We start from the raw sequence: 19,297 nt of genomic DNA, 5'->3' as shown, positions 1-19,297 counted from the left end.
AAGTCGAAAAGTCGTCTGCGTGGGTGAGTGCCATGTTTGGGGAGCGTTTCGTAGTTTGCGCAGTGCAATGGAGACGCGGAAAGTTGTTGTGGCCCAGTCTTTTGCAGTTGGACGACAAGAGTGGTACACAGTAGTAAAGTGCGAAGCAGTGAGTTGGCATGAACAGTCGAGTGCACAATGGGTCTTCAGATGTGCTTGTTACCTCAGGTGCTGTGTGATTGTCGACATGGAGTGAAAACGGAGCAACTTGTGACTGTCCCTTCAATTTAAGACGTTAAAAACGGACGGAATTTGCAGTCGTAATACCAGAGCATCGAAACTACTTGGAACTCTTGCGTATGTGAACGTGTCCGCGCCTTTGTACTCTGGTCCCTTCACCCCTGCAAACCAACCAACCATCGCGTCCGTGCACATAAGAGTAGCAAAGAACGGAGATCAGCGCAGCTTGCTTGTGCTTGGGGGCGTAGCTCAGTTGGTAGAGCGTTCGCTTTGCATGTGAAAGGTCCCGGGTTCAAGCCCCGGCGCCTCCATGTTTTGTGGTCAGTGCGTGGTAAGTGTTGGTCGCGGCGAGCCTAAAGGCACGCAAGATGTTGCAAAGCCAGCGTCACAGACTCGTATACTGACGTAAGGAGAGCAAGACGTAAATGTGAGGACCGGCTGTTGTCGAGGTGTCATCGAGTGCAAATCTGCCTTAGGTATAACGGCCTAACCTCAATGAAGTCTAGAGAGTGGACAACACGTTCGTCTACCTCAGAGCGTTGGCCGAACGCTATTTTCGACGTCGTGCGTGCCACTTTGATTTTGGCCAACTACGATTCGATACAGAATGCAGGAAACCTGAAAGACACCCTCACGGACACATTGAGAGTAGTGTTTGTCAGCGGAATAATGGGAGTGCAAGGGTCTGTGTCATTGATATGGCTGTATGTAGCGCAGTTCGTCAGCAGGGGGCGTAGCTCAGATGGTAGAGCGCTCGCTTAGCATGCGAGAGGTACTGGGATCGATACCCAGCGCCTCCAGAATTTTTAACACACCAACATGCGCACACTGCCATGCAAGTGGAATAATACACAGCCAGAAAATGTGTCAAGGCAGATACGAGCCAACGATTAGCAGCCACAATTGGCAAGCGTGCTGTAATGCGCACGAAGCACCCTCCTCCCACCACTACACTTAATTTAGAAACAGTACAAGTGTTCCCATAAGATTCTCAAACCTATGTCGCAAAGATCAGCCTTGCGCCGAATTCACAAAAATCCCACTGCACATTCCAATTCTTGACGTGCAGTCGGCTGCTACTGGTGTTGCTAGTTGTGACTGCTGATGACAGATGCCGTAGCAATCAATTCATGGAGTGAGTTGTATGTTTTGCGATACTCTGTCTCTGACAAGCAAGCAGAGGTGACATAGGCGCGAACACAGGAAGCTTGCAGCCCCTCGCTGCCTGCAGACACCGAACAGCCACAGTAGGAGGGCGGCCTAAGTCGTAGGCAAAATGTGCTCATTCGCTTGTGTGCGACGTCAAGCTCTAAATAAGGCTGTCACTAGCGTGAGCGTTGCGTGAGCGTCGTGTAAAGTCGAAAAGTCGTCTGCGTGGGTGAGTGCCATGTTTGGGGAGCGTTTCGTAGTTTGCGCAGTGCAATGGAGACGCGGAAAGTTGTTGTGGCCCAGTCTTTTGCAGTTGGACGACAAGAGTGGTACACAGTAGTAAAGTGCGAAGCAGTGAGTTGGCATGAACAGTCGAGTGCACAATGGGTCTTCAGATGTGCTTGTTACCTCAGGTGCTGTGTGATTGTCGACATGGAGTGAAAACGGAGCAACTTGTGACTGTCCCTTCAATTTAAGACGTTAAAAACGGACGGAATTTGCAGTCGTAATACCAGAGCATCGAAACTACTTGGAACTCTTGCGTATGTGAACGTGTCCGCGCCTTTGTACTCTGGTCCCTTCACCCCTGCAAACCAACCAACCATCGCGTCCGTGCACATAAGAGTAGCAAAGAACGGAGATCAGCGCAGCTTGCTTGTGCTTGGGGGCGTAGCTAAGTTGGTAGAGCGTTCGCTTTGCATGTGAAAGGTCCCGGGTTCAAGCCCCGGCGCCTCCATGTTTTGTGGTCAGTGCGTGGTAAGTGTTGGTCGCGGCGAGCCTAAAGGCACGCAAGATGTTGCAAAGCCAGCGTCACAGACTCGTATACTGACGTAAGGAGAGCAAGACGTAAATGTGAGGACCGGCTGTTGTCGAGGTGTCATCGAGTGCAAATCTGCCTTAGGTATAACGGCCTAACCTCAATGAAGTCTAGAGAGTGGACAACACGTTCGTCTACCTCAGAGCGTTGGCCGAACGCTATTTTCGACGTCGTGCGTGCCACTTTGATTTTGGCCAACTACGATTCGATACAGAATGCAGGAAACCTGAAAGACACCCTCACGGACACATTGAGAGTAGTGTTTGTCAGCGGAATAATGGGAGTGCAAGGGTCTGTGTCATTGATATGGCTGTATGTAGCGCAGTTCGTCAGCAGGGGGCGTAGCTCAGATGGTAGAGCGCTCGCTTAGCATGCGAGAGGTACTGGGATCGATACCCAGCGCCTCCAGAATTTTTAACACACCAACATGCGCACACTGCCATACAAGTGGAATAATACACAGCCAGAAAATGTGTCAAGGCAGATACGAGCCAACGATTAGCAGCCACAATTGGCAAGCGTGCTGTAATGCGCACGAAGCACCCTCCTCCCACCACTACACTTAATTTAGAAACAGTACAAGTGTTCCCATAAGATTCTCAAACCTATGTCGCAAAGATCAGCCTTGCGCCGAATTCACAAAAATCCCACTGCACATTCCAATTCTTGACGTGCAGTCGGCTGCTACTGGTGTTGCTAGTTGTGACTGCTGATGACAGATGCCGTAGCAATCAATTCATGGAGTGAGTTGTATGTTTTGCGATACTCTGTCTCTGACAAGCAAGCAGAGGTGACATAGGCGCGAACACAGGAAGCTTGCAGCCCCTCGCTGCCTGCAGACACCGAACAGCCACAGTAGGAGGGCGGCCTAAGTCGTAGGCAAAATGTGCTCATTCGCTTGTGTGCGACGTCAAGCTCTAAATAAGGCTGTCACTAGCGTGAGCGTTGCGTGAGCGTCGTGTAAAGTCGAAAAGTCGTCTGCGTGGGTGAGTGCCATGTTTGGGGAGCGTTTCGTAGTTTGCGCAGTGCAATGGAGACGCGGAAAGTTGTTGTGGCCCAGTCTTTTGCAGTTGGACGACAAGAGTGGTACACAGTAGTAAAGTGCGAAGCAGTGAGTTGGCATGAACAGTCGAGTGCACAATGGGTCTTCAGATGTGCTTGTTACCTCAGGTGCTGTGTGATTGTCGACATGGAGTGAAAACGGAGCAACTTGTGACTGTCCCTTCAATTTAAGACGTTAAAAACGGACGGAATTTGCAGTCGTAATACCAGAGCATCGAAACTACTTGGAACTCTTGCGTATGTGAACGTGTCCGCGCCTTTGTACTCTGGTCCCTTCACCCCTGCAAACCAACCAACCATCGCGTCCGTGCACATAAGAGTAGCAAAGAACGGAGATCAGCGCAGCTTGCTTGTGCTTGGGGGCGTAGCTAAGTTGGTAGAGCGTTCGCTTTGCATGTGAAAGGTCCCGGGTTCAAGCCCCGGCGCCTCCATGTTTTGTGGTCAGTGCGTGGTAAGTGTTGGTCGCGGCGAGCCTAAAGGCACGCAAGATGTTGCAAAGCCAGCGTCACAGACTCGTATACTGACGTAAGGAGAGCAAGACGTAAATGTGAGGACCGGCTGTTGTCGAGGTGTCATCGAGTGCAAATCTGCCTTAGGTATAACGGCCTAACCTCAATGAAGTCTAGAGAGTGGACAACACGTTCGTCTACCTCAGAGCGTTGGCCGAACGCTATTTTCGACGTCGTGCGTGCCACTTTGATTTTGGCCAACTACGATTCGATACAGAATGCAGGAAACCTGAAAGACACCCTCACGGACACATTGAGAGTAGTGTTTGTCAGCGGAATAATGGGAGTGCAAGGGTCTGTGTCATTGATATGGCTGTATGTAGCGCAGTTCGTCAGCAGGGGGCGTAGCTCAGATGGTAGAGCGCTCGCTTAGCATGCGAGAGGTACTGGGATCGATACCCAGCGCCTCCAGAATTTTTAACACACCAACATGCGCACACTGCCATGCAAGTGGAATAATACACAGCCAGAAAATGTGTCAAGGCAGATACGAGCCAACGATTAGCAGCCACAATTGGCAAGCGTGCTGTAATGCGCACGAAGCACCCTCCTCCCACCACTACACTTAATTTAGAAACAGTACAAGTGTTCCCATAAGATTCTCAAACCTATGTCGCAAAGATCAGCCTTGCGCCGAATTCACAAAAATCCCACTGCACATTCCAATTCTTTACGTGCAGTCGGCTGCTACTGGTGTTGCTAGTTGTGACTGCTGATGACAGATGCCGTAGCAATCAATTCATGGAGTGAGTTGTATGTTTTGCGATACTCTGTCTCTGACAAGCAAGCAGAGGTGACATAGGCGCGAACACAGGAAGCTTGCAGCCCCTCGCTGCCTGCAGACACCGAACAGCCACAGTAGGAGGGCGGCCTAAGTCGTAGGCGAAATGTGCTCATTCGCTTGTGTGCGACGTCAAGCTCTAAATAAGGCTGTCACTAGCGTGAGCGTTGCGTGAGCGTCGTGTAAAGTCGAAAAGTCGTCTGCGTGGGTGAGTGCCATGTTTGGGGAGCGTTTCGTAGTTTGCGCAGTGCAATGGAGACGCGGAAAGTTGTTGTGGCCCAGTCTTTTGCGGTTGGACGACAAGAGTGGTACACAGTAGTAAAGTGCGAAGCAGTGAGTTGGCATGAACAGTCGAGTGCACAATGGGTCTTCAGATGTGCTTGTTACCTCAGGTGCTGTGTGATTGTCGACATGGAGTGAAAACGGAGCAACTTGTGACTGTCCCTTCAATTTAAGACGTTAAAAACGGACGGAATTTGCAGTCGTAATACCAGAGCATCGAAACTACTTGGAACTCTTGCGTATGTGAACGTGTCCGCGCCTTTGTACTCTGGTCCCTTCACCCCTGCAAACCAACCAACCATCGCGTCCGTGCACATAAGAGTAGCAAAGAACGGAGATCAGCGCAGCTTGCTTGTGCTTGGGGGCGTAGCTAAGTTGGTAGAGCGTTCGCTTTGCATGTGAAAGGTCCCGGGTTCAAGCCCCGGCGCCTCAATGTTTTGTGGTCAGTGCGTGGTAAGTGTTGGTCGCGGCGAGCCTAAAGGCACGCAAGATGTTGCAAAGCCAGCGTCACAGACTCGTATACTGACGTAAGGAGAGCAAGACGTAAATGTGAGGACCGGCTGTTGTCGAGGTGTCATCGAGTGCAAATCTGCCTTAGGTATAACGGCCTAACCTCAATGAAGTCTAGAGAGTGGACAACACGTTCGTCTACCTCAGAGCGTTGGCCGAACGCTATTTTCGACGTCGTGCGTGCCACTTTGATTTTGGCCAACTACGATTCGATACAGAATGCAGGAAACCTGAAAGACACCCTCACGGACACATTGAGAGTAGTGTTTGTCAGCGGAATAATGGGAGTGCAAGGGTCTGTGTCATTGATATGGCTGTATGTAGCGCAGTTCGTCAGCAGGGGGCGTAGCTCAGATGGTAGAGCGCTCGCTTAGCATGCGAGAGGTACTGGGATCGATACCCAGCGCCTCCAGAATTTTTAACACACCAACATGCGCACACTGCCATGCAAGTGGAATAATACACAGCCAGAAAATGTGTCAAGGCAGATACGAGCCAACGATTAGCAGCCACAATTGGCAAGCGTGCTGTAATGCGCACGAAGCACCCTCCTCCCACCACTACACTTAATTTAGAAACAGTACAAGTGTTCCCATAAGATTCTCAAACCTATGTCGCAAAGATCAGCCTTGCGCCGAATTCACAAAAATCCCACTGCACATTCCAATTCTTGACGTGCAGTCGGCTGCTACTGGTGTTGCTAGTTGTGACTGCTGATGACAGATGCCGTAGCAATCAATTCATGGAGTGAGTTGTATGTTTTGCGATACTCTGTCTCTGACAAGCAAGCAGAGGTGACATAGGCGCGAACACAGGAAGCTTGCAGCCCCTCGCTGCCTGCAGACACCGAACAGCCACAGTAGGAGGGCGGCCTAAGTCGTAGGCAAAATGTGCTCATTCGCTTGTGTGCGACGTCAAGCTCTAAATAAGGCTGTCACTAGCGTGAGCGTTGCGTGAGCGTCGTGTAAAGTCGAAAAGTCGTCTGCGTGGGTGAGTGCCATGTTTGGGGAGCGTTTCGTAGTTTGCGCAGTGCAATGGAGACGCGGAAAGTTGTTGTGGCCCAGTCTTTTGCAGTTGGACGACAAGAGTGGTACACAGTAGTAAAGTGCGAAGCAGTGAGTTGGCATGAACAGTCGAGTGCACAATGGGTCTTCAGATGTGCTTGTTACCTCAGGTGCTGTGTGATTGTCGACATGGAGTGAAAACGGAGCAACTTGTGACTGTCCCTTCAATTTAAGACGTTAAAAACGGACGGAATTTGCAGTCGTAATACCAGAGCATCGAAACTACTTGGAACTCTTGCGTATGTGAACGTGTCCGCGCCTTTGTACTCTGGTCCCTTCACCCCTGCAAACCAACCAACCATCGCGTCCGTGCACATAAGAGTAGCAAAGAACGGAGATCAGCGCAGCTTGCTTGTGCTTGGGGGCGTAGCTCAGTTGGTAGAGCGTTCGCTTTGCATGTGAAAGGTCCCGGGTTCAAGCCCCGGCGCCTCCATGTTTTGTGGTCAGTGCGTGGTAAGTGTTGGTCGCGGCGAGCCTAAAGGCACGCAAGATGTTGCAAAGCCAGCGTCACAGACTCGTATACTGACGTAAGGAGAGCAAGACGTAAATGTGAGGACCGGCTGTTGTCGAGGTGTCATCGAGTGCAAATCTGCCTTAGGTATAACGGCCTAACCTCAATGAAGTCTAGAGAGTGGACAACACGTTCGTCTACCTCAGAGCGTTGGCCGAACGCTATTTTCGACGTCGTGCGTGCCACTTTGATTTTGGCCAACTACGATTCGATACAGAATGCAGGAAACCTGAAAGACACCCTCACGGACACATTGAGAGTAGTGTTTGTCAGCGGAATAATGGGAGTGCAAGGGTCTGTGTCATTGATATGGCTGTATGTAGCGCAGTTCGTCAGCAGGGGGCGTAGCTCAGATGGTAGAGCGCTCGCTTAGCATGCGAGAGGTACTGGGATCGATACCCAGCGCCTCCAGAATTTTTAACACACCAACATGCGCACACTGCCATGCAAGTGGAATAATACACAGCCAGAAAATGTGTCAAGGCAGATACGAGCCAACGATTAGCAGCCACAATTGGCAAGCGTGCTGTAATGCGCACGAAGCACCCTCCTCCCACCACTACACTTAATTTAGAAACAGTACAAGTGTTCCCATAAGATTCTCAAACCTATGTCGCAAAGATCAGCCTTGCGCCGAATTCACAAAAATCCCACTGCACATTCCAATTCTTGACGTGCAGTCGGCTGCTACTGGTGTTGCTAGTTGTGACTGCTGATGACAGATGCCGTAGCAATCAATTCATGGAGTGAGTTGTATGTTTTGCGATACTCTGTCTCTGACAAGCAAGCAGAGGTGACATAGGCGCGAACACAGGAAGCTTGCAGCCCCTCGCTGCCTGCAGACACCGAACAGCCACAGTAGGAGGGCGGCCTAAGTCGTAGGCAAAATGTGCTCATTCGCTTGTGTGCGACGTCAAGCTCTAAATAAGGCTGTCACTAGCGTGAGCGTTGCGTGAGCGTCGTGTAAAGTCGAAAAGTCGTCTGCGTGGGTGAGTGCCATGTTTGGGGAGCGTTTCGTAGTTTGCGCAGTGCAATGGAGACGCGGAAAGTTGTTGTGGCCCAGTCTTTTGCAGTTGGACGACAAGAGTGGTACACAGTAGTAAAGTGCGAAGCAGTGAGTTGGCATGAACAGTCGAGTGCACAATGGGTCTTCAGATGTGCTTGTTACCTCAGGTGCTGTGTGATTGTCGACATGGAGTGAAAACGGAGCAACTTGTGACTGTCCCTTCAATTTAAGACGTTAAAAACGGACGGAATTTGCAGTCGTAATACCAGAGCATCGAAACTACTTGGAACTCTTGCGTATGTGAACGTGTCCGCGCCTTTGTACTCTGGTCCCTTCACCCCTGCAAACCAACCAACCATCGCGTCCGTGCACATAAGAGTAGCAAAGAACGGAGATCAGCGCAGCTTGCTTGTGCTTGGGGGCGTAGCTCAGTTGGTAGAGCGTTCGCTTTGCATGTGAAAGGTCCCGGGTTCAAGCCCCGGCGCCTCCATGTTTTGTGGTCAGTGCGTGGTAAGTGTTGGTCGCGGCGAGCCTAAAGGCACGCAAGATGTTGCAAAGCCAGCGTCACAGACTCGTATACTGACGTAAGGAGAGCAAGACGTAAATGTGAGGACCGGCTGTTGTCGAGGTGTCATCGAGTGCAAATCTGCCTTAGGTATAACGGCCTAACCTCAATGAAGTCTAGAGAGTGGACAACACGTTCGTCTACCTCAGAGCGTTGGCCGAACGCTATTTTCGACGTCGTGCGTGCCACTTTGATTTTGGCCAACTACGATTCGATACAGAATGCAGGAAACCTGAAAGACACCCTCACGGACACATTGAGAGTAGTGTTTGTCAGCGGAATAATGGGAGTGCAAGGGTCTGTGTCATTGATATGGCTGTATGTAGCGCAGTTCGTCAGCAGGGGGCGTAGCTCAGATGGTAGAGCGCTCGCTTAGCATGCGAGAGGTACTGGGATCGATACCCAGCGCCTCCAGAATTTTTAACACACCAACATGCGCACACTGCCATGCAAGTGGAATAATACACAGCCAGAAAATGTGTCAAGGCAGATACGAGCCAACGATTAGCAGCCACAATTGGCAAGCGTGCTGTAATGCGCACGAAGCACCCTCCTCCCACCACTACACTTAATTTAGAAACAGTACAAGTGTTCCCATAAGATTCTCAAACCTATGTCGCAAAGATCAGCCTTGCGCCGAATTCACAAAAATCCCACTGCACATTCCAATTCTTGACGTGCAGTCGGCTGCTACTGGTGTTGCTAGTTGTGACTGCTGATGACAGATGCCGTAGCAATCAATTCATGGAGTGAGTTGTATGTTTTGCGATACTCTGTCTCTGACAAGCAAGCAGAGGTGACATAGGCGCGAACACAGGAAGCTTGCAGCCCCTCGCTGCCTGCAGACACCGAACAGCCACAGTAGGAGGGCGGCCTAAGTCGTAGGCAAAATGTGCTCATTCGCTTGTGTGCGACGTCAAGCTCTAAATAAGGCTGTCACTAGCGTGAGCGTTGCGTGAGCGTCGTGTAAAGTCGAAAAGTCGTCTGCGTGGGTGAGTGCCATGTTTGGGGAGCGTTTCGTAGTTTGCGCAGTGCAATGGAGACGCGGAAAGTTGTTGTGGCCCAGTCTTTTGCAGTTGGACGACAAGAGTGGTACACAGTAGTAAAGTGCGAAGCAGTGAGTTGGCATGAACAGTCGAGTGCACAATGGGTCTTCAGATGTGCTTGTTACCTCAGGTGCTGTGTGATTGTCGACATGGAGTGAAAACGGAGCAACTTGTGACTGTCCCTTCAATTTAAGACGTTAAAAACGGACGGAATTTGCAGTCGTAATACCAGAGCATCGAAACTACTTGGAACTCTTGCGTATGTGAACGTGTCCGCGCCTTTGTACTCTGGTCCCTTCACCCCTGCAAACCAACCAACCATCGCGTCCGTGCACATAAGAGTAGCAAAGAACGGAGATCAGCGCAGCTTGCTTGTGCTTGGGGGCGTAGCTAAGTTGGTAGAGCGTTCGCTTTGCATGTGAAAGGTCCCGGGTTCAAGCCCCGGCGCCTCCATGTTTTGTGGTCAGTGCGTGGTAAGTGTTGGTCGCGGCGAGCCTAAAGGCACGCAAGATGTTGCAAAGCCAGCGTCACAGACTCGTATACTGACGTAAGGAGAGCAAGACGTAAATGTGAGGACCGGCTGTTGTCGAGGTGTCATCGAGTGCAAATCTGCCTTAGGTATAACGGCCTAACCTCAATGAAGTCTAGAGAGTGGACAACACGTTCGTCTACCTCAGAGCGTTGGCCGAACGCTATTTTCGACGTCGTGCGTGCCACTTTGATTTTGGCCAACTACGATTCGATACAGAATGCAGGAAACCTGAAAGACACCCTCACGGACACATTGAGAGTAGTGTTTGTCAGCGGAATAATGGGAGTGCAAGGGTCTGTGTCATTGATATGGCTGTATGTAGCGCAGTTCGTCAGCAGGGGGCGTAGCTCAGATGGTAGAGCGCTCGCTTAGCATGCGAGAGGTACTGGGATCGATACCCAGCGCCTCCAGAATTTTTAACACACCAACATGCGCACACTGCCATGCAAGTGGAATAATACACAGCCAGAAAATGTGTCAAGGCAGATACGAGCCAACGATTAGCAGCCACAATTGGCAAGCGTGCTGTAATGCGCACGAAGCACCCTCCTCCCACCACTACACTTAATTTAGAAACAGTACAAGTGTTCCCATAAGATTCTCAAACCTATGTCGCAAAGATCAGCCTTGCGCCGAATTCACAAAAATCCCACTGCACATTCCAATTCTTGACGTGCAGTCGGCTGCTACTGGTGTTGCTAGTTGTGACTGCTGATGACAGATGCCGTAGCAATCAATTCATGGAGTGAGTTGTATGTTTTGCGATACTCTGTCTCTGACAAGCAAGCAGAGGTGACATAGGCGCGAACACAGGAAGCTTGCAGCCCCTCGCTGCCTGCAGACACCGAACAGCCACAGTAGGAGGGCGGCCTAAGTCGTAGGCGAAATGTGCTCATTCGCTTGTGTGCGACGTCAAGCTCTAAATAAGGCTGTCACTAGCGTGAGCGTTGCGTGAGCGTCGTGTAAAGTCGGAAAAGTCGTCTGCGTGGGTGAGTGCCATGTTTGGGGAGCGTTTCGTAGTTTGCGCAGTGCAATGGAGACGAGGAAAGTTGTTGTGGCCCAGTCTTTTGCAGTTGGACGACAAGAGTGGTACACAGTAGTAAAGTGCGAGGCAGTGAGTTGGCATGAACAGTCGAGTGCACAATGGGTCTTCAGATGTGCTTGTTACCTCAGGTGCTGTGTGATTGTCGACATGGAGTGAAAACGGAGCAACTTGTGACTGTCCCTTCAATTTAAGACGTTAAAAACGGACGGAATTTGCAGTCGTAATACCAGAGCATCGAAACTACTTGGAACTCTTGCGTATGTGAACGTGTCCGCGCCTTTGTACTCTGGTCCCTTCACCCCTGCAAACCAACCAACCATCGCGTCCGTGCACATAAGAGTAGCAAAGAACGGAGATCAGCGCAGCTTGCTTGTGCTTGGGGGCGTAGCTCAGTTGGTAGAGCGTTCGCTTTGCATGTGAAAGGTCCCGGGTTCAAGCCCCGGCGCCTCCATGTTTTGTGGTCAGTGCGTGGTAAGTGTTGGTCGCGGCGAGCCTAAAGGCACGCAAGATGTTGCAAAGCCAGCGTCACAGACTCGTATACTGACGTAAGGAGAGCAAGACGTAAATGTGAGGACCGGCTGTTGTCGAGGTGTCATCGAGTGCAAATCTGCCTTAGGTATAACGGCCTAACCTCAATGAAGTCTAGAGAGTGGACAACACGTTCGTCTACCTCAGAGCGTTGGCCGAACGCTATTTTCGACGTCGTGCGTGCCACTTTGATTTTGGCCAACTACGATTCGATACAGAATGCAGGAAACCTGAAAGACACCCTCACGGACACATTGAGAGTAGTGTTTGTCAGCGGAATAATGGGAGTGCAAGGGTCTGTGTCATTGATATGGCTGTATGTAGCGCAGTTCGTCAGCAGGGGGCGTAGCTCAGATGGTAGAGCGCTCGCTTAGCATGCGAGAGGTACTGGGATCGATACCCAGCGCCTCCAGAATTTTTAACACACCAACATGCGCACACTGCCATGCAAGTGGAATAATACACAGCCAGAAAATGTGTCAAGGCAGATACGAGCCAACGATTAGCAGCCACAATTGGCAAGCGTGCTGTAATGCGCACGAAGCACCCTCCTCCCACCACTACACTTAATTTAGAAACAGTACAAGTGTTCCCATAAGATTCTCAAACCTATGTCGCAAAGATCAGCCTTGCGCCGAATTCACAAAAATCCCACTGCACATTCCAATTCTTGACGTGCAGTCGGCTGCTACTGGTGTTGCTAGTTGTGACTGCTGATGACAGATGCCGTAGCAATCAATTCATGGAGTGAGTTGTATGTTTTGCGATACTCTGTCTCTGACAAGCAAGCAGAGGTGACATAGGCGCGAACACAGGAAGCTTGCAGCCCCTCGCTGCCTGCAGACACCGAACAGCCACAGTAGGAGGGCGGCCTAAGTCGTAGGCGAAATGTGCTCATTCGCTTGTGTGCGACGTCAAGCTCTAAATAAGGCTGTCACTAGCGTGAGCGTTGCGTGAGCGTCGTGTAAAGTCGGAAAAGTCGTCTGCGTGGGTGAGTGCCATGTTTGGGGAGCGTTTCGTAGTTTGCGCAGTGCAATGGAGACGCGGAAAGTTGTTGTGGCCCAGTCTTTTGCAGTTGGACGACAAGAGTGGTACACAGTAGTAAAGTGCGAGGCAGTGAGTTGGCATGAACAGTCGAGTGCACAATGGGTCTTCAGATGTGCTTGTTACCTCAGGTGCTGTGTGATTGTCGACATGGAGTGAAAACGGAGCAACTTGTGACTGTCCCTTCAATTTAAGACGTTAAAAACGGACGGAATTTGCGGTCGTAATACCAGAGCATCGAAACTACTTGGAACTCTTGCGTATGTGAACGTGTCCGCGCCTTTGTACTCTGGTCCCTTCACCCCTGCAAACCAACCAACCATCGCGTCCGTGCACATAAGAGTAGCAAAGAACGGAGATCAGCGCAGCTTGCTTGTGCTTGGGGGCGTAGCTCAGTTGGTAGAGCGTTCGCTTTGCATGTGAAAGGTCCCGGGTTCAAGCCCCGGCGCCTCCATGTTTTGTGGTCAGTGCGTGGTAAGTGTTGGTCGCGGCGAGCCTAAAGGCACGCAAGATGTTGCAAAGCCAGCGTCACAGACTCGTATACTGACGTAAGGAGAGCAAGACGTAAATGTGAGGACCGGCTGTTGTCGAGGTGTCATCGAGTGCAAATCTGCCTTAGGTATAACGGCCTAACCTCAATGAAGTCTAGAGAGTGGACAACACGTTCGTCTACCTCAGAGCGTTGGCCGAACGCTATTTTCGACGTCGTGCGTGCCACTTTGATTTTGGCCAACTACGATTCGATACAGAATGCAGGAAACCTGAAAGACACCCTCACGGACACATTGAGAGTAGTGTTTGTCAGCGGAATAATGGGAGTGCAAGGGTCTGTGTCATTGATATGGCTGTATGTAGCGCAGTTCGTCAGCAGGGGGCGTAGCTCAGATGGTAGAGCGCTCGCTTAGCATGCGAGAGGTACTGGGATCGATACCCAGCGCCTCCAGAATTTTTAACACACCAACATGCGCACACTGCCATGCAAGTGGAATAATACACAGCCAGAAAATGTGTCAAGGCAGATACGAGCCAACGATTAGCAGCCACAATTGGCAAGCGTGCTGTAATGCGCACGAAGCACCCTCCTCCCACCACTACACTTAATTTAGAAACAATACAAGTGTTCCCATAAGATTCTCAAACCTATGTCGCAAAGATCAGCCTTGCGCCGAATTCACAAAAATCCCACTGCACATTCCAATTCTTGACGTGCAGTCGGCTGCTACTGGTGTTGCTAGTTGTGACTGCTGATGACAGATGCCGTAGCAATCAATTCATGGAGTGAGTTGTATGTTTTGCGATACTCTGTCTCTGACAAGCAAGCAGAGGTGACATAGGCGCGAACACAGGAAGCTTGCAGCCCCTCGCTGCCTGCAGACACCGAACAGCCACAGTAGGAGGGCGGCCTAAGTCGTAGGCGAAATGTGCTCATTCGCTTGTGTGCGACGTCAAGCTCTAAATAAGGCTGTCACTAGCGTGAGCGTTGCGTGAGCGTCGTGTAAAGTCGGAAAAGTCGTCTGCGTGGGTGAGTGCCATGTTTGGGGAGCGTTTCGTAGTTTGCGCAGTGCAATGGAGACGCGGAAAGTTGTTGTGGCCCAGTCTTTTGCAGTTGGACGACAAGAGTGGTACACAGTAGTAAAGTGCGAAGCAGTGAGTTGGCATGAACAGTCGAGTGCACAATGGGTCTTCAGATGTGCTTGTTACCTCAGGTGCTGTGTGATTGTCGACATGGAGTGAAAACGGAGCAACTTGTGACTGTCCCTTCAATTTAAGACGTTAAAAACGGACGGAATTTGCAGTCGTAATACCAGAGCATCGAAACTACTTGGAACTCTTGCGTATGTGAACGTGTCCGCGCCTTTGTACTCTGGTCCCTTCACCCCTGCAAACCAACCAACCATCGCGTCCGTGCACATAAGAGTAGCAAAGAACGGAGATCAGCGCAGCTTGCTTGTGCTTGGGGGCGTAGCTCAGTTGGTAGAGCGTTCGCTTTGCATGTGAAAGGTCCCGGGTTCAAGCCCCGGCGCCTCCATGTTTTGTGGTCAGTGCGTGGTAAGTGTTGGTCGCGGCGAGCCTAAAGGCACGCAAGATGTTGCAAAGCCAGCGTCACAGACTCGTATACTGACGTAAGGAGAGCAAGACGTAAATGTGAGGACCGGCTGTTGTCGAGGTGTCATCGAGTGCAAATCTGCCTTAGGTATAACGGCCTAACCTCAATGAAGTCTAGAGAGTGGACAACACGTTCGTCTACCTCAGAGCGTTGGCCGAACGCTATTTTCGACGTCGTGCGTGCCACTTTGATTTTGGCCAACTACGATTCGATACAGAATGCAGGAAACCTGAAAGACACCCTCACGGACACATTGAGAGTAGTGTTTGTCAGCGGAATAATGGGAGTGCAAGGGTCTGTGTCATTGATATGGCTGTATGTAGCGCAGTTCGTCAGCAGGGGGCGTAGCTCAGATGGTAGAGCGCTCGCTTAGCATGCGAGAGGTACTGGGATCGATACCCAGCGCCTCCAGAATTTTTAACACACCAACATGCGCACACTGCCATGCAAGTGGAATAATACACAGCCAGAAAATGTGTCAAGGCAGATACGAGCCAACGATTAGCAGCCACAATTGGCAAGCGTGCTGTAATGCGCACGAAGCACCCTCCTCCCACCACTACACTTAATTTAGAAACAGTACAAGTGTTCCCATAAGATTCTCAAACCTATGTCGCAAAGATCAGCCTTGCGCCGAATTCACAAAAATCCCACTGCACATTCCAATTCTTGACGTGCAGTCGGCTGCTACTGGTGTTGCTAGTTGTGACTGCTGATGACAGATGCCGTAGCAATCAATTCATGGAGTGAGTTGTATGTTTTGCGATACTCTGTCTCTGACAAGCAAGCAGAGGTGACATAGGCGCGAACACAGGAAGCTTGCAGCCCCTCGCTGCCTGCAGACACCGAACAGCCACAGTAGGAGGGCGGCCTAAGTCGTAGGCGAAATGTGCTCATTCGCTTGTGTGCGACGTCAAGCTCTAAATAAGGCTGTCACTAGCGTGAGCGTTGCGTGAGCGTCGTGTAAAGTCGGAAAAGTCGTCTGCGTGGGTGAGTGCCATGTTTGGGGAGCGTTTCGTAGTTTGCGCAGTGCAATGGAGACGCGGAAAGTTGTTGTGGCCCAGTCTTTTGCAGTTGGACGACAAGAGTGGTACACAGTAGTAAAGTGCGAAGCAGTGAGTTGGCATGAACAGTCGAGTGCACAATGGGTCTTCAGATGTGCTTGTTACCTCAGGTGCTGTGTGATTGTCGACATGGAGTGAAAACGGAGCAACTTGTGACTGTCCCTTCAATTTAAGACGTTAAAAACGGACGGAATTTGCAGTCGTAATACCAGAGCATCGAAACTACTTGGAACTCTTGCGTATGTGAACGTGTCCGCGCCTTTGTACTCTGGTCCCTTCACCCCTGCAAACCAACCAACCATCGCGTCCGTGCACATAAGAGTAGCAAAGAACGGAGATCAGCGCAGCTTGCTTGTGCTTGGGGGCGTAGCTCAGTTGGTAGAGCGTTCGCTTTGCATGTGAAAGGTCCCGGGTTCAAGCCCCGGCGCCTCCATGTTTTGTGGTCAGTGCGTGGTAAGTGTTGGTCGCGGCGAGCCTAAAGGCACGCAAGATGTTGCAAAGCCAGCGTCACAGACTCGTATACTGACGTAAGGAGAGCAAGACGTAAATGTGAGGACCGGCTGTTGTCGAGGTGTCATCGAGTGCAAATCTGCCTTAGGTATAACGGCCTAACCTCAATGAAGTCTAGAGAGTGGACAACACGTTCGTCTACCTCAGAGCGTTGGCCGAACGCTATTTTCGACGTCGTGCGTGCCACTTTGATTTTGGCCAACTACGATTCGATACAGAATGCAGGAAACCTGAAAGACACCCTCACGGACACATTGAGAGTAGTGTTTGTCAGCGGAATAATGGGAGTGCAAGGGTCTGTGTCATTGATATGGCTGTATGTAGCGCAGTTCGTCAGCAGGGGGCGTAGCTCAGATGGTAGAGCGCTCGCTTAGCATGCGAGAGGTACTGGGATCGATACCCAGCGCCTCCAGAATTTTTAACACACCAACATGCGCACACTGCCATGCAAGTGGAATAATACACAGCCAGAAAATGTGTCAAGGCAGATACGAGCCAACGATTAGCAGCCACAATTGGCAAGCGTGCTGTAATGCGCACGAAGCACCCTCCTCCCACCACTACACTTAATTTAGAAACAGTACAAGTGTTCCCATAAGATTCTCAAACCTATGTCGCAAAGATCAGCCTTGCGCCGAATTCACAAAAATCCCACTGCACATTCCAATTCTTGACGTGCAGTCGGCTGCTACTGGTGTTGCTAGTTGTGACTGCTGATGACAGATGCCGTAGCAATCAATTCATGGAGTGAGTTGTATGTTTTGCGATACTCTGTCTCTGACAAGCAAGCAGAGGTGACATAGGCGCGAACACAGGAAGCTTGCAGCCCCTCGCTGCCTGCAGACACCGAACAGCCACAGTAGGAGGGCGGCCTAAGTCGTAGGCAAAATGTGCTCATTCGCTTGTGTGCGACGTCAAGCTCTAAATAAGGCTGTCACTAGCGTGAGCGTTGCGTGAGCGTCGTGTAAAGTCGAAAAGTCGTCTGCGTGGGTGAGTGCCATGTTTGGGGAGCGTTTCGTAGTTTGCGCAGTGCAATGGAGACGCGGAAAGTTGTTGTGGCCCAGTCTTTTGCAGTTGGACGACAAGAGTGGTACACAGTAGTAAAGTGCGAAGCAGTGAGTTGGCATGAACAGTCGAGTGCACAATGGGTCTTCAGATGTGCTTGTTACCTCAGGTGCTGTGTGATTGTCGACATGGAGTGAAAACGGAGCAACTTGTGACTGTCCCTTCAATTTAAGACGTTAAAAACGGACGGAATTTGCAGTCGTAATACCAGAGCATCGAAACTACTTGGAACTCTTGCGTATGTGAACGTGTCCGCGCCTTTGTACTCTGGTCCCTTCACCCCTGCAAACCAACCAACCATCGCGTCCGTGCACATAAGAGTAGCAAAGAACGGAGATCAGCGCAGCTTGCTTGTGCTTGGGGGCGTAGCTCAGTTGGTAGAGCGTTCGCTTTGCATGTGAAAGGTCCCGGGTTCAAGCCCCGGCGCCTCCATGTTTTGTGGTCAGTGCGTGGTAAGTGTTGGTCGCGGCGAGCCTAAAGGCACGCAAGATGTTGCAAAGCCAGCGTCACAGACTCGTATACTGACGTAAGGAGAGCAAGACGTAAATGTGAGGACCGGCTGTTGTCGAGGTGTCATCGAGTGCAAATCTGCCTTAGGTATAACGGCCTAACCTCAATGAAGTCTAGAGAGTGGACAACACGTTCGTCTACCTCAGAGCGTTGGCCGAACGCTATTTTCGACGTCGTGCGTGCCACTTTGATTTTGGCCAACTACGATTCGATACAGAATGCAGGAAACCTGAAAGACACCCTCACGGACACATTGAGAGTAGTGTTTGTCAGCGGAATAATGGGAGTGCAAGGGTCTGCGTCATTGATATGGCTGTATGTAGCGCAGTTCGTCAGCAGGGGGCGTAGCTCAGATGGTAGAGCGCTCGCTTAGCATGCGAGAGGTACTGGGATCGATACCCAGCGCCTCCAGAATTTTTAACACACCAACATGCGCACACTGCCATGCAAGTGGAATAATACACAGCCAGAAAATGTGTCAAGGCAGATACGAGCCAACGATTAGCAGCCACAATTGGCAAGCGTGCTGTAATGCGCACGAAGCACCCTCCTCCCACCACTACACTTAATTTAGAAACAGTACAAGTGTTCCCATAAGATTCTCAAACCTATGTCGCAAAGATCAGCCTTGCGCCGAATTCACAAAAATCCCACTGCACATTCCAATTCTTGACGTGCAGTCGGCTGCTACTGGTGTTGCTAGTTGTGACTGCTGATGACAGATGCCGTAGCAATCAATTCATGGAGTGAGTTGTATGTTTTGCGATACTCTGTCTCTGACAAGCAAGCAGAGGTGACATAGGCGCGAACACAGGAAGCTTGCAGCCCCTCGCTGCCTGCAGACACCGAACAGCCACAGTAGGAGGGCGGCCTAAGTCGTAGGCGAAATGTGCTCATTCGCTTGTGTGCGACGTCAAGCTCTAAATAAGGCTGTCACTAGCGTGAGCGTTGCGTGAGCGTCGTGTAAAGTCGGAAAAGTCGTCTGCGTGGGTGAGTGCCATGTTTGGGGAGCGTTTCGTAGTTTGCGCAGTGCAATGGAGACGCGGAAAGTTGTTGTGGCCCAGTCTTTTGCAGTTGGACGACAAGAGTGGTACACAGTAGTAAAGTGCGAAGCAGTGAGTTGGCATGAACAGTCGAGTGCACAATGGGTCTTCAGATGTGCTTGTTACCTCAGGTGCTGTGTGATTGTCGACATGGAGTGAAAACGGAGCAACTTGTGACTGTCCCTTCAATTTAAGACGTTAAAAACGGACGGAATTTGCAGTCGTAATACCAGAGCATCGAAACTACTTGGAACTCTTGCGTATGTGAACGTGTCCGCGCCTTTGTACTCTGGTCCCTTCACCCCTGCAAACCAACCAACCATCGCGT

General features: G+C 50.8%; 24 non-coding genes across 24 annotated transcripts; all 24 read left to right on the top strand.

The window, feature by feature from the left end:
• The first annotated feature begins 457 nt into the window (after window positions 1-457).
• On the top strand, window positions 458-530 carry Trnaa-ugc. Its single transcript has one exon. It is a non-coding gene; the product is annotated as a tRNA-Ala (tRNA).
• Window positions 531-946: 416 nt separating this feature from the next.
• On the top strand, window positions 947-1,019 carry Trnaa-agc. Its single transcript has one exon. It is a non-coding gene; the product is annotated as a tRNA-Ala (tRNA).
• A 1,012-nt stretch (window positions 1,020-2,031) lies between these two features.
• Trnaa-ugc lies at window positions 2,032-2,104 on the top strand. Its single transcript has one exon. It is a non-coding gene; the product is annotated as a tRNA-Ala (tRNA).
• A 416-nt stretch (window positions 2,105-2,520) lies between these two features.
• Trnaa-agc lies at window positions 2,521-2,593 on the top strand. The gene has a single exon. It is a non-coding gene; the product is annotated as a tRNA-Ala (tRNA).
• A 1,012-nt stretch (window positions 2,594-3,605) lies between these two features.
• Trnaa-ugc lies at window positions 3,606-3,678 on the top strand. Its single transcript has one exon. It is a non-coding gene; the product is annotated as a tRNA-Ala (tRNA).
• Window positions 3,679-4,094: 416 nt separating this feature from the next.
• Trnaa-agc lies at window positions 4,095-4,167 on the top strand. The gene has a single exon. It is a non-coding gene; the product is annotated as a tRNA-Ala (tRNA).
• Window positions 4,168-5,178: 1,011 nt separating this feature from the next.
• Window positions 5,179-5,252, top strand: Trnaa-ugc. The gene has a single exon. It is a non-coding gene; the product is annotated as a tRNA-Ala (tRNA).
• A 416-nt stretch (window positions 5,253-5,668) lies between these two features.
• Trnaa-agc lies at window positions 5,669-5,741 on the top strand. Its single transcript has one exon. It is a non-coding gene; the product is annotated as a tRNA-Ala (tRNA).
• Window positions 5,742-6,753: 1,012 nt separating this feature from the next.
• Trnaa-ugc lies at window positions 6,754-6,826 on the top strand. Its single transcript has one exon. It is a non-coding gene; the product is annotated as a tRNA-Ala (tRNA).
• A 416-nt stretch (window positions 6,827-7,242) lies between these two features.
• On the top strand, window positions 7,243-7,315 carry Trnaa-agc. Its single transcript has one exon. It is a non-coding gene; the product is annotated as a tRNA-Ala (tRNA).
• Window positions 7,316-8,327: 1,012 nt separating this feature from the next.
• Trnaa-ugc lies at window positions 8,328-8,400 on the top strand. Its single transcript has one exon. It is a non-coding gene; the product is annotated as a tRNA-Ala (tRNA).
• Window positions 8,401-8,816: 416 nt separating this feature from the next.
• Trnaa-agc lies at window positions 8,817-8,889 on the top strand. Its single transcript has one exon. It is a non-coding gene; the product is annotated as a tRNA-Ala (tRNA).
• A 1,012-nt stretch (window positions 8,890-9,901) lies between these two features.
• On the top strand, window positions 9,902-9,974 carry Trnaa-ugc. Its single transcript has one exon. It is a non-coding gene; the product is annotated as a tRNA-Ala (tRNA).
• Window positions 9,975-10,390: 416 nt separating this feature from the next.
• On the top strand, window positions 10,391-10,463 carry Trnaa-agc. Its single transcript has one exon. It is a non-coding gene; the product is annotated as a tRNA-Ala (tRNA).
• A 1,013-nt stretch (window positions 10,464-11,476) lies between these two features.
• Trnaa-ugc lies at window positions 11,477-11,549 on the top strand. Its single transcript has one exon. It is a non-coding gene; the product is annotated as a tRNA-Ala (tRNA).
• Window positions 11,550-11,965: 416 nt separating this feature from the next.
• On the top strand, window positions 11,966-12,038 carry Trnaa-agc. The gene has a single exon. It is a non-coding gene; the product is annotated as a tRNA-Ala (tRNA).
• Window positions 12,039-13,051: 1,013 nt separating this feature from the next.
• Window positions 13,052-13,124, top strand: Trnaa-ugc. The gene has a single exon. It is a non-coding gene; the product is annotated as a tRNA-Ala (tRNA).
• A 416-nt stretch (window positions 13,125-13,540) lies between these two features.
• Trnaa-agc lies at window positions 13,541-13,613 on the top strand. The gene has a single exon. It is a non-coding gene; the product is annotated as a tRNA-Ala (tRNA).
• A 1,013-nt stretch (window positions 13,614-14,626) lies between these two features.
• On the top strand, window positions 14,627-14,699 carry Trnaa-ugc. Its single transcript has one exon. It is a non-coding gene; the product is annotated as a tRNA-Ala (tRNA).
• A 416-nt stretch (window positions 14,700-15,115) lies between these two features.
• Trnaa-agc lies at window positions 15,116-15,188 on the top strand. Its single transcript has one exon. It is a non-coding gene; the product is annotated as a tRNA-Ala (tRNA).
• A 1,013-nt stretch (window positions 15,189-16,201) lies between these two features.
• On the top strand, window positions 16,202-16,274 carry Trnaa-ugc. The gene has a single exon. It is a non-coding gene; the product is annotated as a tRNA-Ala (tRNA).
• A 416-nt stretch (window positions 16,275-16,690) lies between these two features.
• Trnaa-agc lies at window positions 16,691-16,763 on the top strand. The gene has a single exon. It is a non-coding gene; the product is annotated as a tRNA-Ala (tRNA).
• A 1,012-nt stretch (window positions 16,764-17,775) lies between these two features.
• Trnaa-ugc lies at window positions 17,776-17,848 on the top strand. The gene has a single exon. It is a non-coding gene; the product is annotated as a tRNA-Ala (tRNA).
• Window positions 17,849-18,264: 416 nt separating this feature from the next.
• Window positions 18,265-18,337, top strand: Trnaa-agc. The gene has a single exon. It is a non-coding gene; the product is annotated as a tRNA-Ala (tRNA).
• Window positions 18,338-19,297: the final 960 nt, after the last annotated feature.

Source organism: Schistocerca americana, unplaced genomic scaffold (assembly GCF_021461395.2).
Source record: "Schistocerca americana isolate TAMUIC-IGC-003095 unplaced genomic scaffold, iqSchAmer2.1 HiC_scaffold_555, whole genome shotgun sequence".
NCBI lineage: Eukaryota > Metazoa > Arthropoda > Insecta > Orthoptera > Acrididae > Schistocerca > Schistocerca americana.
The sequence above is the reverse complement of the archived record's forward strand: the minus strand, read 5'-3'. Positions and strand labels throughout refer to the sequence as shown.